We start from the raw sequence: 17,264 nt of genomic DNA on the forward strand, positions 1-17,264 counted from the left end.
TTTTTTTGTTGTGTGGTGTTTTGATACATTCAAATACTCTTAAGAACTCAAAAGATGCAAACTTTTTATATTGACGGGTAGCCCGTTCAATTTTCCGAGAATGGGTAGCAACTTCTTTGCATTCCCAGTGATTTTTTTTCTTGATTTGTGATTTTTGATTAAATAAGTAATTCATTCTCAACATTTAACTACTGTCTCGATTCTCTTAGTCTCAGTCTGATGTGGGCGAGGACCAAGATTCACTGTGGAATCCAGCACATATTGGAGATGGTTCGGCAAAAACAACTGGTGGAAGTGGTGGTGCAACATCAACTTCCGAAGCTGGTAGCGTAACTAGGCTTGCTTCAATTGATTCATTTGATTCAAAATGGTAAGTTCTGGTACTTATCTTTTCATAACTGATCTAGTTCTTGGGATTTAGGTACCCTGATTAAGATACTTTCAAATGCACTGGTTTGTCTGCTTGATAAAAGTAGTATTTCATACGTAAACACATAAACTACGTTTGGTGTTATTGTTGCTTTTATTGACAACTGTAAGCTCTAATCCAATCCTATATCAATATACTAAAAATGGAGTCTGTAGGGGATGTTTATATGGATTTGCGGTGTCATGCTTGTGTAGAGTTACGAATTGCTTGCTGGGGATGGACTGGTTTATCTTCAAATAATGGGTCGTGTTGATTCAATAATTGACCTATATAAATCCGTTAAATGGGGATAGTTAAGTCTCAGTTGAATACTAATATATAAATGGTTTATAAATGTAGTGAAATCCACACATTAATTTCAACCGCACATTCATTATTATCCATTTATAAATTTGCCTAACGGAGGGTAAGTCATTTCGTGAAAGTGAAGGTGTAATGAATTGTCAAACCTGAAAATGACTTAGGTTATGTTGGTTTGTCAACACAAATAGATCAAATGTGTTAGTGGGTTGTGTTGTGTGGTGTTGACCAGTTTATGTCGTCTTCATGTCTAGGAACTTTAATCCATTGATATGTGTGATAAGCCACATGTTTATGCTTGACATGGACCATAAAATCACGACCTTTACATTTTTTCACTGTCACTCTTCTTGATCTTAAAAAATGGATAGTACTTTTTAAACTTGTCGCTAATTTTTTCTTCCCAATTTCGGTAGGATTTTTATCTCTGTGTGATTTTTGGTATGCGCTCTGAAACAAAGTATTTGTATAAAGAGATAGAGATGGAGAATCTAGCATTTTGTTGGTCAGAAGAGAAATTTGATGGATAATTTGTATGAACAATGCATTCTGATTTCTTGATTAGTTATTGCTCATTTCGTGAAGAATCTGATGCATGACTTGTTCTTTGAGGTTCTTTTGCGTTGGCATTTTGCCAGAACTTACAATCCCTAATTTCTTTAGTGCTTTGTAGTTGGAGAATTTGAGAAACTGTTGTTGTCGTCTAGATCTCAAATGGAGTCTCTGTTGGTATCATATGGTTTCCTTCATCCTTTCCTTCTGAAATTTACACAGGCAACAATTCTTGGAACCTGATGAATCCGTCCTTATGATCTCAATGGTCAAGAAACTACAGAAACTAACAAACAAGAAAGTACAGCTTATCCTGACCAATAAACCAAAGTTGTTTTACGTAGACCCCACAAAACTGGTGGTTAAGGGGAGCATAATATGGTCTGACAATCCGAATGATTTGAGCATTCAAGTCACAAGCCCTTCAAATTTCAAGATTTGCACTGTAAGTTATGCTTCCTCTTATCTTTTGCAATCATTCAAATACTTCTAACTTCATCCTCAAGATTGATAAATTGATGAAACTTCGTTTTATATCTTCCAATAGTATGGGGGGAAGCACACTGTATCTCAATTTGTTTTACTACACACCATAAAGTCTGGTTCAAATTCTGAATCAATAAAGAAGAAAATAACATATAGATATTCGGGAAAATTACCAGAAAGAAGCCAGCACTGATAATACAAAATGTTGAAGCTCTTCATCTTACATTCATGCATATTTCTATGCATTTATACAAGTCCCAAAAAATAATCCAAAATTTGAATTTCTTAAGTGACAGAATATGCCTTCTTTTACATGGTTTTTTGACATGTGGTTATATCTTTCATTACTATGCCATCAATCACTCTTACAATTTGTGTAAAAATGTCTTTGGAGCATCCTAGGTGGGGAGGTAGTGGTACTAATTGAAATTCTGTAATGGAAGGACGACCGTGGTGGTACTTGGGAAAAAATCTACTTCACAAGAGTGATGCCAAATCAAGATGAGAGCAAAATTAACATTGCATGATATGGTTGCGAATCATTTTTTAGCATCAAAAATTCAGTAGATGTAATGATCGTTTCATCAAATGATAAAAAGGGATTCACATAGTTGAGTCCAAATTATCGAGAATAACGATAGTTTGTGGTGGTTATATTTGGAGCATCATAATATTACTTGACAACTTTTAAGAATGACGAGTTACCTGTTCACATTCTAAGTCAGGACACTTTTGACTGCATCCTATGTCATGAAATTAAAAACTGGGTGTTGCCCCGTTTTCATGCAGCATGTCTGGTTTTGATTAAAGCAAAGTAGACCGGGGGAAGAAACACTGTTTGTGTCAAGACATCTTAAAAAAATAAATTATTTAATTCTTGGAACGAGACCTACCAGGGTTCATGCATATCATTATTCTGTTAACTTGCTTCTGCTTATATATTTATCTGGAATTAGATTTTCTATTATAATTTATAAGTGAATGGTTTTCTGGCAGCCAAAAAAAATCATGTCGTTTGAGGATTCAAAACAAAGAGCCTCACAGTGGAAAAAGGCAGTTGAAGCCCTTCAAAATCGGTGATAATTTGACTATGACTACGGTAGAGGAACATGGGGTTCAGAAAACAGCCGGATGCTCCCTTGGAAATTTTTTCTCGAAGGTATTTGGTATAAGTTACAGAAATCTTTTCTGCATCCTAGATCTCAACACCTCCATGTTTAGAGCAGATGCATGAGAATTCCTTTTGGCATCACTTTTTGTGGAAAATATAACTCGGAGGGCTTTTAGCGTTATGGGCGTCCACCAGTTTTGCCGTAAAGCACTTGTTCCAAGCCTTTCAATTGAATGTTATTTGTTTATATCAGTGATCTCTTGATTTAGCTTATCTTATTCGAAATTTAGAAAACATAGATTTACACAATGAATCAAAAGTGGACACAAGAAAAGAATGATATTTATGTTGTAGTTAAACCCTGTGTTACCTTTTTGTATTGAATTATTTGACTCGTGGTATGTAGTTTTTCTATTCATTTTCTTTCTTGCATTCAGCAGTTCATAGAACAATGTACATGGTGTTGTCATTTAAAGGTCTTTTCATTCATTTCTATTTGACGAAATAAATTAAAGGAGTCTTGACGACAACTCTTTCTTACTTTCTCCTTAGTAGTAGTAAATGGTTGTTTTCTACTTTTTTTTCTGAACCGGCCCTTTCTCTTTCCTGTGAAAAAGACATTACTTGCATACTTGGATTAGAATATTTATCTTTTAGTAATAGTAATTTCTGAGCACCATTGCTTGGATCATCCACCTACTGATTTTTATTTTCTTTTCCTATGCTCCTTCAAGGTGCAAATTGACTTTTCCAACCACAATCGACAAGCAATCAAGCATAAAATAGACAATGAACAAGAGGAATTTTCACTCGGAATTATGGATGTTTATGTGTTTTAAACATAAATCACTCGTACATTATCACTAAACGGAATATAACTCGAAGCACTATGTACCATCCAGTCGTTTATCAAATAGGCGCGTGTTTTGCAGATGACATAATTTTAAATGACAAAAATAGGTATAAAGGGGAAAACTCTTATACAAAATATTAAGTATGCTGCATTTTAAAATTCAGAAACAAGGTTCAATACTTCAAAAATCTGATTTTTTTAAAAAATAAATTTATAAAATAATTAATTAAACATATATTTAATTAATTAAATATATTAAGGTCACAATTCTATTCAATTTTAATTACAAATTATCGAACTAATTGGTCACAATAAAAAATTTTATAGATCACAAATTATTTCATGACCACAAAAATTTTATAGATTAAAATTTATTCATCGATCATAAATTTATCGAATTAAATATGTCATGTTGACCTCGCGAATTGGATCTCCACGTGGCCAACCAAGAGCCACTCTACGTGTTCCTCCCTGCGCACAACAATACACGGTCGAAACTAGTTGGGGTAGTGGCTACCGTATACACTCTGTCGGTCAAGTCAGTGGTCAATGATTGGAATGGTGCTGGAATTGTGCAAGAGATTGGGGAGGAGAATATATAATGCTCGAATGTGGAGTGTCAAGTTTTGAGAGAGTTTCATTACCTTTGTCTCTTACCAAACCTTGAATATTTATAGACGAGGAGCACCGTTTGATGTGGGACACGTGTATGCATATGACAGTATGAGACGTCTGCTCGTAGGCATTAATGCTCGTAGATGTCAATCAGCCGCATTTAAAGTGGGCGGGTTATTAATTCTCCTGAGTTGAGTTGACATAAAATTGATATATCACATCAACTAGACCAATGGAGATGTCACCCATAGGGGATCCTGACACAAATATACTTCTGAAACTGGCGACGGAGGGATCTGTTAAGGGAGCACCTCGGAGTGCCAAACGCATCGATTTCAAGGAGACGTTTCGATTGCTTCAGTAGATTTAGTTTGTGATGTATATGCCTTGCGGTGTGCCAAGTTGGAGTTCGGCCGGGGTTGTCGCTTCGGAACCACTTTGTAGGGACACATGGCGCCTCGTATAGGAGTGGGCCTTCTCGTGCCGAAGTGGTTTGATGATCGACGTAATAGTGCCCCCCCCAAGTTCAGGCATGAATATTCATTTCATGGGTGGGCTTGTTTGTTCGATTATGTTGATCTTAGAGGAGATTTATAGTATCTAGTGAAGAGTTAATGCCAAAGCACGAAGTGAATAGATGTGTCGAAGGCTTTGGGGCTGGAGTGTATTATTAAACCGAGGCGACGTCGATAGGGGGTCATCTAGGTCGATAGTTCGTTAATTCGTGAAGGGCAATTAGCTTTCGCCCAAGGCGTATGAGCCATGATGTTGCAGGTGGAAGGAGCTCATCTTTAACCCCTGCGTTGACCCATAGGAGACAATACGTTGGGAGATGGTCAAAGTTTTGTAGAGCTTGGAGACGCAGCGATCGAAGCGATGAACCATAGGGGACTCCGAGTCAGGTGCGTCGAAGCTCTGTGAAGCTGGGTGAGAAGCACATCCGCCTCCGGTGCGTTGACCCACAAGAGACGGCACATCGAGAGATGGCTAAAGCTCCATAAAGCTTGGGGACGCAGTTACCGAGATGATGACCCATAGGGAACTCCGCGTCAGGTGCGTCGAAGTTTTGTGAAGCTGAGTGAAGAGCACATTTGCTTCCGGTGCGTTGACCTATAGGGGACGATGCGTTGGGAGATGGCCAAAGCTTTGTAAGGCTTGGGGACGCAGCTATCGAGGTGATGTCCCATAGGGGACTCTGCGTAAGGTGTGTCGAAGTTTTGTAAAGCTGAGATGAAGCGTATTTTCTACCGGTGCATTGACCTATAGGGGACGATGCGTAGGGAGATAGTTTAAGCTTTCTAAAGCTTAGAAACGCTACGTTCGAGGCGATGACCCTCAAATGCGTTGAAGCTCTTTAAAGTTGAGGAAGAAGCGTATCTGCTATCGGTGCGTTGACCCACAGGGGACGACGCTTTGGGAGATGACTTAAGCTCTGTAAAACTTAGAAACGCTGTGTCCAAGGTGATGACCCTCAGGTGAGTTGAAGCTCTGTAAAGTTGAGGAACTTGATCTGAAGTGCTCCAATTGTGATGTTAAATAATGTAACAGTTGTCACCTGTTTCTAAGGTGACAGTTGGGTGTGATGTTCATTCCCAGAAAAGGCTGCTACGGCCATTTATTGTAAATGACTATTGGAGATCGAGGCGACGCGTTTAATACGAGCGTGAGAGTTACAGCAAGATCTTAGGCGTTGATCAAATTTGGCTTTTAGTTTAAACAGTCCAGATTTGGGATGCGATGAATGGCCAGATAGATAGTTTTTGAATTGAACGGCATAGATTGCCTGAGGCTCCTTATAAAAGGGCGCCTTAATACTATTCGAAAGTTTTCACTTTTGCAAACTCAAAAAAGCCCTATTGTCGTCAAATTCTTTGGTGATTTTTGGTGATTGTCGAGCTTTCCTACGATTTTCGATGACTTTGAGGTGTTGGTTTGAGCTTTCCGGTGTTAGGATACTAATTCCAGTAAACTTTCGTAAGTATCTCTTGAGTTTTTCACAATTTTTATTGAAAAATATGGCCTCTGAGGGTAGTGAGTCGTCTAGGAGGAAACTAAAAATTGTTAGGATAGATGAGCCCGTATTACCGACGTCCTCCGAATTGTCCGAGGTGATTTTCGGGGGTGGGGAACATTTGGAAACGACCTGATAGTCCAGTAGACACTTCTGTGTGCCGAGGGGTGCCTGATTACCCGTCAAAATTGAAACCTAGCGACCTTGATAGACTTAGGAAATAATATAGGATCCCGATAGTATTGACCTGACACTTCCTGAGCCTGTTACCCTAGGCCGGGATGCATGGTTGTGAGTGAAGCACTTTTTAGGGCTGGCCTTAGGCTGTCGATCCACCATTTCTTCTGTTATGTTTTGAGGTCTTATGGCCTAACTCCGACCCAACTAAACTTGAACTCTTGGAGCCAAATGGTGGGGTCCCGGATGCTATGAAGGAGGTGTCACTTGGGGCGGAGATGCCATTTTTAGTATTTCAAACTTTGTAAATCCCTAAGGTAGTAGTTGGAGGTGATAAGACTGGGGGTGGCATTACTTGACCTCATGGAGTTCCCATGCTCCATTTGTGCTCGATCTGCCGAGCTCCATCAAGAAATGGAAAAGCTCGTGGTGCTGGGCTTCTTGGAGATGGGACACAATGGAAGGGACCCCCTAGTGCCTCTTACGGTCCCCACAAAGTATTTAACACTTAGTGAGTACTGGAGCCCTGTGCTTTTTTGTGTCTTACCTTAGCTCGAAAATTAACTCTTCTTCGTTCTTGCAGATACTCTTCCTCTGTGCGAGCTATTTGCTGAGGAATTCGATATAATCTGCATAGTTTATCAGCTCCCGTTGAAGAGGAGGTCCTACAACGAGCTCATCAAGAAGAAAATTTACCTCGTTACGCACGAACTGATGGCCCCGCAAGGTAATTATCTGAAGTGTCCTCATTGCAATGAATTCCCGAACTCATTATACTTGTACTAATTTTTTTTTTTTTTGCTGCAGATGACTTCAACAAGAAGAGGGCAGTGAGGCTTGACTTTAAGACGATCCAAAAAATGATGGCCGAAGTAAGGGCCTTGAAGACCTCTTCCTCTGCCCACAAAAAACATATAGAAGACTTAGTGGCTACGAGCAAGCAGCTCTAGCTTGCAACAGAGGAGGAGGAAGAGAAGGACCCAGAGGTAGCACTTCAGTAAAAGGGAAAGAGGGCTGTCAGCTCATCGAAGGGGCCCACTATGGCAAAGGCTGCCCTGGTCCTTCGTCAAACCACAATTCCAACTGGCATGGCCATAAGGGAGAGGACAGCAGCTCTTGCTTTTGCCATTGCTGCTGCTGTCGCTACTGCCGTTACCCCGACTGATACTCCACTTCCTGCCATTCCAATCACGCAAATGTCGGGGCAGCGAGGAAAAAGAGGGCTCTCCCGGAGAAGGAGGTGAACTTTTTGGGCACTAATGATGAGGAGCCTGTGAAGGAAGTGTTGGAGGCCTTGTCTCCGGAAACTGTAGCCGTTACCTTGGTCCACAGTAAGTATTGACCGAGGAATGGAGGGCCATACTACTTCGTGCACTACGAAGGATCTGGTTGTTGCCAACAGTGCTTGTCTCACCAGAACCCTGAGCACCAGTGTTCAGCTCGAGGGTTTGGTGAAGGATTCGAGGGCCAAAAATGTCGATTTGGCTAAGCGTCTGGAGGCAAATCTGTTTTACAGCGACGCAATATTCGTAGCAAAAACCAAGGCTGTTGAGGTGGAGAAGAGGAGGTCGGAGGCGGAGAGCCAACTAGAGAAAGCCAATGCTGAAGTGGATAAGCTGAAGAAGGAGCTTCACGAGACAGAGTGCCAGGTGGCTGCTCTAATTAAGCGAATTGATCACGCCAATCAACACCACCGTTTGGCCACTGAAGCTCTAGAGGCCTGCAATAAAGAAAAAGGCAGAGCTAAGGCAGTGGGCAGAGGCCCAGGCCGAAGAGATCGATTCTCTGAAGGTCGAGGTGAAAACGACGAAGGAGTTAGCAATGCAGAATTTCATCAATTACTTCGAGAAGCACCCACTATATGACGATTTCGCCAACTTCTGGGCCTCTTGGAATGGCCAAGCTATGCTATTCGTCTAAGGAAAGTCCACCCAACTCTTGATTTAACTGCCCTAGAAGCAGAGTTTGGCAGACCTACTGAAGGTCGACCAGATAGAGTTATCGAGGAAGCTGCTGAGGCTCCCCAGGAGACAGGGGAGGAGCTAGTGGAACAAATAGATTAGGACAATTGTAACAACTCCGACCCACTTGTAATACTTTTGATATTAATGAAATGAAATTTTCCAAGTGTTGAGACTTCTTTTGTTTGTGCTGAACTATTTGTACTAACATAACTTAATGAATGCTTTAAGAATCAAAAGTTACTAACCATCAATAAGCGGTTAAGGCATAAAATGATATCCATTTAATATAACGATGAACTGAAGATTCAAACAACTTGAATTCAACATACAATAAGGCAATTCGAGTGCTTAGATAAGAATAAGTTACAACAGCTTGTGGATCATAAGCGGGTTGGATCGAAACATACATTTATTCATTAGTAGTACTTTCTTAAGTGTTTAATGTTCCACTAATGAGGCAACACTTTCCCTGCCATAGCTTCAATTTCATAAGTCCTGGGTCAAGACTCTTTGACGATACAGTATGGGCTTTCCCAATTCCGTCCAAACACTCCGGAGCCCATTGGTTTTGATGATGGGAACACTTTCTAAGTACCAGATCGTCTAAACGTAGAGTTCGGTCTCTGACCCTTGAGTTGTAATAGCGGGTCATCTTCCTTTGATATGTAGCCAGTTTGACTTGGGATGAATTTCTTCTTTCTTCCAGGAGATGGAGTTTGCACACTCTCGCTTTGTCGTTGTTGATCTCATTGAAGTTTTTACGATAATGCGAAAGGACTCCCACCTCGACTGGACTCATGGCCTCGGCTCCATAAGTCATGGAGAAAGGTGTTTCTCATGTTACAATTCGACTTTTTGTTTGTATAGCCCAGAAGACATGGGAAAGTTCATCGACCCATGCTCCTTTCGAGGCATCAAGCTTCCTTTTCAGGGTGTGCTTGATCGTTTTGTCGACTGCCTCGACTTGTCCATTTGCTTGGGGGTGATGAGGTACTGAGAAGTCCTTCCTTATCCTGAGTTCGTCACACAACTCTCGCATCTTTTTGTTATCGAACTGTTTATTGTTGTCAGACACTAAGGAGTAAGGAATGTCTAACCTGCAAATGATGTTCTTCCAGACGAACTTTGTGGTGTTCGCCTCAGTGATTTTGGCTAGAAGTTCAGCTTCGACCCACTTAGTGAAGTAGTCAATCGCAGCAACGGCAAATGTTGCACTTCCTCTTCCTTTTGGGAGAGGGCCAATGAAGTCTATACCCAATTTGGCGAAAGGCTATGGGATGGTGACCACGGAGAGTCCCTGAGAAGGATGTCTCTGAACATTGTGAACCGCTGACACTTATCACATCTTTGGACAAATTGACGGGAATCCCTTTTCAGGTCGACCAGAAATAAGGTTGTTCCACCGGAGTGGTTATCGCCAACTCCCTCATGAATTTTTCTCAGAATGTACATGGCCTCCCCTCCTCCAACACACCAAAGTAGGGTGATGAGAAGCCTCTTTTATACAACACATCATCTTGAAGTATAAAATGAACAGCCCTTCTTCTCAACTTCTTTGCTTCATTCTTTGAGAGTGGTAGTGATTGATCTTTGAGATAGGCTATAATGGGTTGCATCCAAGGTGGGGTACCTTCAATCCACATAAATTCTTCACCTCCGGACATGGAGAGCTTCGGCAGGCACTCGATTGGAATGACCCTTAGCAGTTCAGAATCCTTGCCGTTGGCCAGTTTGGATAGGGCGTCTGCATTTATATTTTCGAGGCGTGAGACCTAGACCAATTCGAATCTCTCGAAGTGGGGGACTAGGCTCAGAACTAGCTTCAAATAAGTAGCCATGCCACTGTCTTTGGCTGCGAATCTTCCATTAACCTGACTCATCACAAGCTGTGAGTCGCTACTGGCTTGTAATCTTTTAACTTACATTTCTCTGGTCAGCCTAAAGCCTGCTAAAAGGGCTTTATACTCTGCAGCATTGTTCAAGGCCTTGAAGCCTAACCTGATTGCACAGTTTAGCCTATGGCCCTCTAGGCTTTCCAGGACGACTCCGGCTCCGGAGCCACTTTTTCCTGACAATCCATCCATAAATAGCTTCCATGTTGGGGGCTCTATTGAATCCATTGTTGCTTCCATTTTTGGGGCTTTAGCGAACTTAGCAACAAAATTCACGAGGGCCTGGCCCTTAATGGCACTTCGAGGTTTAAATAGCAGGTCGAACTCACTGAGCTCAATTGCCCTTTTTAGCAATCGACTCTAAGTGTCTATTTTCTATAGTACTTGTTTCAGTGAAAATTTGGCGAGGACTTCAATTGAATGAGCCTGAAAGTATGGCCTTAGCTTCCTTGACTTGATAATATGGGAGAGTGCAAGCTTCTCCATGTCTGGATAGCGAGTCTTTGCTGGCAGCAGGGCTTTGCTGATGTAGTATACTGGCAGCTAGCGTGCCTTTTCTTCCGTGGCAAGCACTGCACTGACTGCCTCATCCAAAACTGCCAAATAACATAGGAGTGTCTAGCGCAATTTAGGTTTAGACAGGAGGGCACACCTCTCCCAAGTGCTTCTTCAGCGCTTGGAAGGCTGACTCACATTCTTCGGTCCATTGGAACTTCCTCCCCTACTTCAAAATCTTGAAGAAGTGTAGGCTCTTATCAGTGGATTTGGAGATGAAGCGACTGAGTGCAGCAATCCTTCCATTAAGGCTTTGCACCTCTTTTGGCTTCTAGGCTGACTTCATCTCTAATAAAGCCTTTATCTTCTCGGGATTTTCCTCAATCCCTCTTTGATTCACAATGTATCCCAAAAATTAACTCGACGCTACCCCAAAGGTACACTTCAGTGGGTTCAACTTCATTTTATATTTCCTCAGACTTTGAAAAGTAGTGTCCAGGTGACTGTGGAGGATTTTGACGAGCATGTCATTAACATAGACTTCCATAGTTTTGTCAATGAGGTCGACAAACATCATGTTGACCAACGTCTGGTATGTGGTGTTGGGATTTTTTAATCCGAAGGGCATCACCTTATAGTAATACAATCCTCAATCTGTGATGAACGATGTGGCCTCTTCATCAGGTCGTAGCATGGGTATTTGGCTATACCTTGAATAAGCATCCATGAAGCTCAGGAGTTCATGTCTAGCAGTGGAGTACACGAGTTGGTCTATCCTTGGGAGGGCGAAGCTGTCCTTTGGGCAAACTTTGTTCAAGTTGGGAAAGTCAACGCACACCCTCCACTTCCCATTGGATTTCTTTACGAGCACTGGGTTGAATATCCACTTCAGATAAATGGCTTCTCTGATAAAGCCGTTGAGACTTAGCTTGTCAAGTTCTTCTTTCAGCGCCTTATATCTTTCTAGATTGAGTGCTTGTCTCTTTTCCCGATGCGGTGTGCAAGTGGGGTTGATATTCAAGTGGCAGTTGACCCTTGAGTTTATTCCCACCGTGTCCTCGTGCTTCCATGCGAAGACGTCCAAATTCCTTTTCAGAAAGTTCATCAATTCTTCTTTCATCTCGGGAGCAAAACTTTCCCTATTCGCAAGACCTGAGTGGGGTCTTGAGAGTTGGCAGGGAAAGTTTCGAGCTCTTCCGTAGGAGTTGCATTTGGTTCAGACTCAATGATCCGAGGATCTAATTAATCAAGAAGTTGCCCTTCTTTGGGGACCTCGATCATGTCGATGTCTTTCCCCTGTTCGGGAGTCTACCCTTGTCCAGGGGTGTCAAGCATCTCTACATCTGTGTTGACCTCATTTGTTGCATCAGTTATTTTCACATTCACAGTATGGGGCTCAGATTTTCGTAGGGAGTTGAGGCAACATGATCTCGAGCCCATCTGGTCACCTCGAACCGTCGCGATCCCATGCTCAGTTGAGAACTTCGTACATAAGTGGTAAATGGAAGTCACAGGCCAAAGGTCCTTTAGTGCAAGTCGGCCCAGTACCCCGTGGTAAGTTGACCTGTAATCCGCCACTAAGAATTCCATGAATTGATGAGCCACTAGGGGTGTTGATCCCATCTTAACAGGTCAAGTAATTCATCCTCGTGGGATGATGCTATCACTAGTGAATCCGAATATTGGGTCGGCCATGGAAATCAAGCCATGCTCAATTTGCATCTTGTCAAAGGTTGATCCGAACAGTATATTCACCGAGCTTCCATTGTCGACCAGCATGCGCTTAAGTCCGTTCAGAGCCACAACGACTCTTACCACCAACGCATCACAATGGGGGTCACGAACACCTTGCAAATCTTCTTGAGAGAAGGTGATTAGAGCCACTCTGTTAGTTTGGGACTGGTTGACAATGTATGTAATCATTGGTGGGTCTTTTGCTTCCCTTGTACAGTTTCTCTGTGCATTTCTGGTATTGCCTCTGATGTGAGGTCCTCCAATGATTGTATCAATTTCTCAGATAGCATCGTCCCCAGTGGCTGGGGCTTGGCTCCTTTGCCTAGATTCTCCTCGAGATCTATCCCTTGTTTCTCCCCTTTGAGGTGATTGATCACTTTGTCGCCTCGACTACCTATTGGGGGAAGCGGACCTACGGGATCTCCATGATAATGATCCCTTCTGGAGGATTGTGGATTGCTTCGATTTGAGGACCGAGGAGCGTCCCTGCATTCATTGATGTCATGGTCATACAGTTGGTGGAATGTGTAGAACTTTACCTTTTCTAGTGGCTTGTTTAGCTGCTTCTTCTTCTTGTGTCGGTTGTTTGTTCCTCCAGATGACCCTGCTTCGGTAATGGTATTTTCATATGCAAGTACTGGCACTACATTTAAGATGGCTGAAGCCAATGCTTATCCAGATATGGGGGCTACGGTGTAACTCGTCTGGGTCCATTACTGGATGATGAGGTATGCCGCTGGTCCTTGACCTATCTACCTCTGAGGTGGAAGAAGTCCTTGAGCTGCACAATTTCGATGGTCACTAATCTCCTCATTGACGATTTCCACTCTCATTATCTCAACCAGTTCGTGATAAGTGCTTGGATTTTTGTTTCGCACGTCTCTCCATGACAATGTGTTCATGTTGAGGACTCCTTTTAAGGTTGAGAGGGTCTCTCTGTCCGTGACTTGTTCGCAGTATGTGATTTCATCAGTGAATCTGGCGAGATAGCTTTTCAGCGTCTCACCATGAGCTTGCCTCATATCTTGTAGGCATTGCACTGGGACCTCTCCTTCCCTTCGTGAGAGGTATTGGTTCAGAAATGCCTTCTTCAAATCTACCAACTTCTGATGCTTAGAGGTGATAACCTGCTGTACCACTCCTCAGCAGCTCCGATAAGGTTTAGATGGAAGGCCCTGCATTTTAGTTCCGGCGAGACTCCTCTATGAGTTATATACTTGGTGAGGTGTTTCTGTGGGTCCCCATTTCCCTCATACTTAGGGATTTTAGGGGACATGAAGTTCGCAGGCATTGGGAAGCTTCATATTTCTCTGGAAAAGGAAGGTTATCATCATCGTCATCAATTTCGTAGGAGCGACATGGCCATTCAGAGTCTACATCGTCTTGCATGTTTTGGGGAGGTGAAGGTGCCTCTGCTTGACTACCCCAATCAACGAAGTTCATCATCTCACGCCTATTTCTAGGCAAAGGTGGAGGTGATATTAGTTGTTGCCCTTGTTCTTGATGAGCTGATTGTCGTATGGAGCGAACCCTATTGCTAGGGTTCTGCCCAATGCGGTCAAAAACACTAACCAATCTTTGTGGGTCATATTCTGGTGGAAAGTTTTCTCCCAACTATGGTTCTACAGCTTGATTGCCCTGGGCATAAGAAGTGACATCCACCTCCACTTCTCTCTCGATGGGGTGTTTTCTGTGGTGGTTTAAATGACCTCGAGTATGAGATGCAGGGATTTGTCCCTGAGTTAGGTGTAACCTTTGTGGCATTGGGAAGCCCTACTGACCTTGGGTTTGCATGAAGAATTCACGCATCACCAAATTCTGGGTTGCAATGTCTCTCGTGCCTGTAGCTATTTGAGCCATCCCTTCAGCGAGTGCTGCTGTCCTGTTGCCTCAGCGACGTCGGTAATGGGGTCTTCGGTGCGTGACATTGGTCCGGAGCACCTTTTCTTCAAAGGTGTCCGTATGCCCTTCAAGATTTGCATTCTCATTGTTATAACTCATTTTCCACTCCTTTTTCAAGGGTGTTATGAACTTAGACTATAAGTTGACTTGGTTCTTTTTCAAGATTGTCCCTTTTTCAAGGTAAGTTAATAGTTTTTTGGTGGCTTTTTCCGGTGGTAGATGGAGAATTCTTTGGTTGGAAGTTCCCACAGACGGCGTCAATCTGTTGACCTCGCGAATTGGACCTCCACGTGGCCAACCAAGAGCCACTCCACGCGTTCCTTCCTACGCACAACAACACATGGCCGGATACAGTTGGGGTGGTGGCGACCGCATACACTTCGACGGTCAAGTCAATGATCGATGATCGGAATGGTGTCGAAATTGTACAAGAGAGTGGGGAGGAGAATATATAATGCTTGAATGTGGAGTGTCAAGTTTTGAGAAAGTTTCATTACCTTTGTCTCTTGTCAAACCTTGAGTATTTATAGACGATGAGCACCGTTGGATGTGGGACACTTGTATGCATCTAACGGTGTGAAACGTCTACTCGCAGGCGTCAATCAGTCGCGTCTAAAGTGGGCGGGTTATTAATTCTCCTTAGTTGAGTTGATATATCACATCAACTAGACCAATGGAGATGTCACCCATAGAAGACCCTGACACAGATATATTTCTGAAACTAACGATGGAGGAATCTGTTAAGGGAGCACCTTGGAGTGTCAAACACTTTGATTTCAGGGGACGCTTCGGTTGCTTCAGTAGATTTAGTTTGTTTTGTGTGTACCTTGCGTTTCGTCAAGTTAGAGTTCGACCGGGGTTGACATCGCTTCGGAAACACTTCGTAGGGACACGTGGCTCCTCGTATAATAGTGGGCCTAGACGTGCCGAAGTGGTTTGATGAGGGGCGTAACAGGTCACAATTATTTATTAGTCACAAATTACAAATTTTACAAGTCGCAACTAATTTCATGGTCACAAAATATCTAATTAATTAGTTACAAATTATTGATCACAACTTAACAAATTTCAAGTTAAGCGTCCATATATTATTTATTGGTTACACATTAACCAATTTATTGGTCAGAATCAACTAAAAAATCTATGACAATCACCACCTTACCACTACCTCCGATAGCACTATTGCTAATACACCATCGCCAAAACTAACACCTTATGACAATCGACACCACCACCATCATCTCCACCATTCAAACAAACCAACACCAACCACCAAAAATCACCACTACTTCACATAATCGTTGTCCTATTGCATAATTGTTGTCAAGCAGGTTGGGTAAAAAAATTGAAAAATCGACCAAACCAATCAAACCGATCCGACTTGGGTCGGTTTAAGTTGGTTCGATACAGGTAATTGGTTTGATTTGGTCTTCTTTTAAACAAAATCATGATGGGTTGGTTCAATCATGGTTTGAAGTTTCTAAATTTCAAATCATTGGTTAATCGAACCAACCCAACCCAACCCAACCCACTTACGTGTTCACTTTTTTTTTTAATTTAAGAAAAATAAAAATTAAAAGATAAACTCTAATCTCATAACTATATCTCGATTCTCTCAAATCTATGATGTTCCCAGTAAGTAATAGCACTGAAAATTTTCTTTGACAAGCTTATTTTATTATACTTCGCATGTGTTTCATATTCAGGCAGTCAGACTACATAATACATAAAAAAAATTAACTTTTTTTTTTATCCGTCTCTATTAACATGATTTTATTTGTTAATCAATAGTTATTATAATATAAAATTATTTAATTATTTTAGTTCTTGTAATTTACGTCGCCTAAAACTTGAACAAATTCTTTTAAAAAAATTAAATTTAGACTAAAAGTTCAAACCGATTAATCAAACCGAATTGATTTGGTTTGGTTCGATTCGGCTTAAGAGATAGAGTGAGTTGATTTGATTTAAAATTTGTTCAAACCGACTAATTTAATTTTGATTTCGAGTTGGAGTCGAAACCTACTCAAACCAAACCGCGCCCAGACCAATCATCAACCACTACAAATCGCATGGTGGCCTAAAGCCAGATTTCTCCCGAAACTCCCGTCATAGCCACTGCTGTAGATTGCGATCAAATCGCCACCAGATCACGGCCAAACTCCCGTCATTTCACAATCAGACCGATGCTGCAAACCACCAACCGCATGTGTACCATCATCAGCATTGTTTGTGCACAACAATGCCCGTGAACGGCGAACAATAGAGAGATAGGACAAAAAAAGAGAGAGATCGCACATGATAATGCCTATCGCTGTTTGTGCACTTCAGTGCCTACCATCGCTTGCACATACCACTGCCTACTGTTCGCGAAATTATTCCTTTCGATTTTAAACTACCGCAAGTGTACGGTTCGTTAACAAGTAATAAAGTGGATTAAATGAGTCCGAATATCGTCCCACAGAGATTGATTAGTTCAATTTTACCTATCGTCGCCTTAACCGAAACAATAAAAATTCTTAATATTTTCGCTAAATAAATTATGATTTAATAACCTACTTATAAATATAAAACCTGAATTAACTAAATTAAATGCGTGATTATAACTAAATGCAAGTTTTATAAAAATATGATAATGAAATGCGTACTAGGATCCCGAATCCCCTTATATCAATCCCCTTTAATTCGAACTTTATAAAATTGACAACACGATTCAATTATGAAGACCAATATTCCTAATTT

At 41.8% G+C, this 17,264-nt stretch overlaps 1 long non-coding RNA gene across 1 annotated transcript; it reads left to right on the forward strand.

Annotated features, from left to right (window-relative positions):
- Positions 1-8: 8 nt before the first annotated feature.
- LOC111365252 lies at positions 9-3,368 on the forward strand. The gene is made up of 3 exons (XR_002697392.1): positions 9-370; positions 1,505-1,727; positions 2,765-3,368. It is a non-coding gene; the product is annotated as an uncharacterized LOC111365252 (long non-coding RNA).
- The last annotated feature ends 13,896 nt before the right edge of the window (positions 3,369-17,264 follow it).

The sequence above is a fragment of the Olea europaea genome, chromosome 17 (assembly GCF_002742605.1).
Source record: "Olea europaea var. sylvestris chromosome 17, O_europaea_v1, whole genome shotgun sequence".
In the NCBI taxonomy this organism is placed as follows: domain Eukaryota; kingdom Viridiplantae; phylum Streptophyta; class Magnoliopsida; order Lamiales; family Oleaceae; genus Olea; species Olea europaea.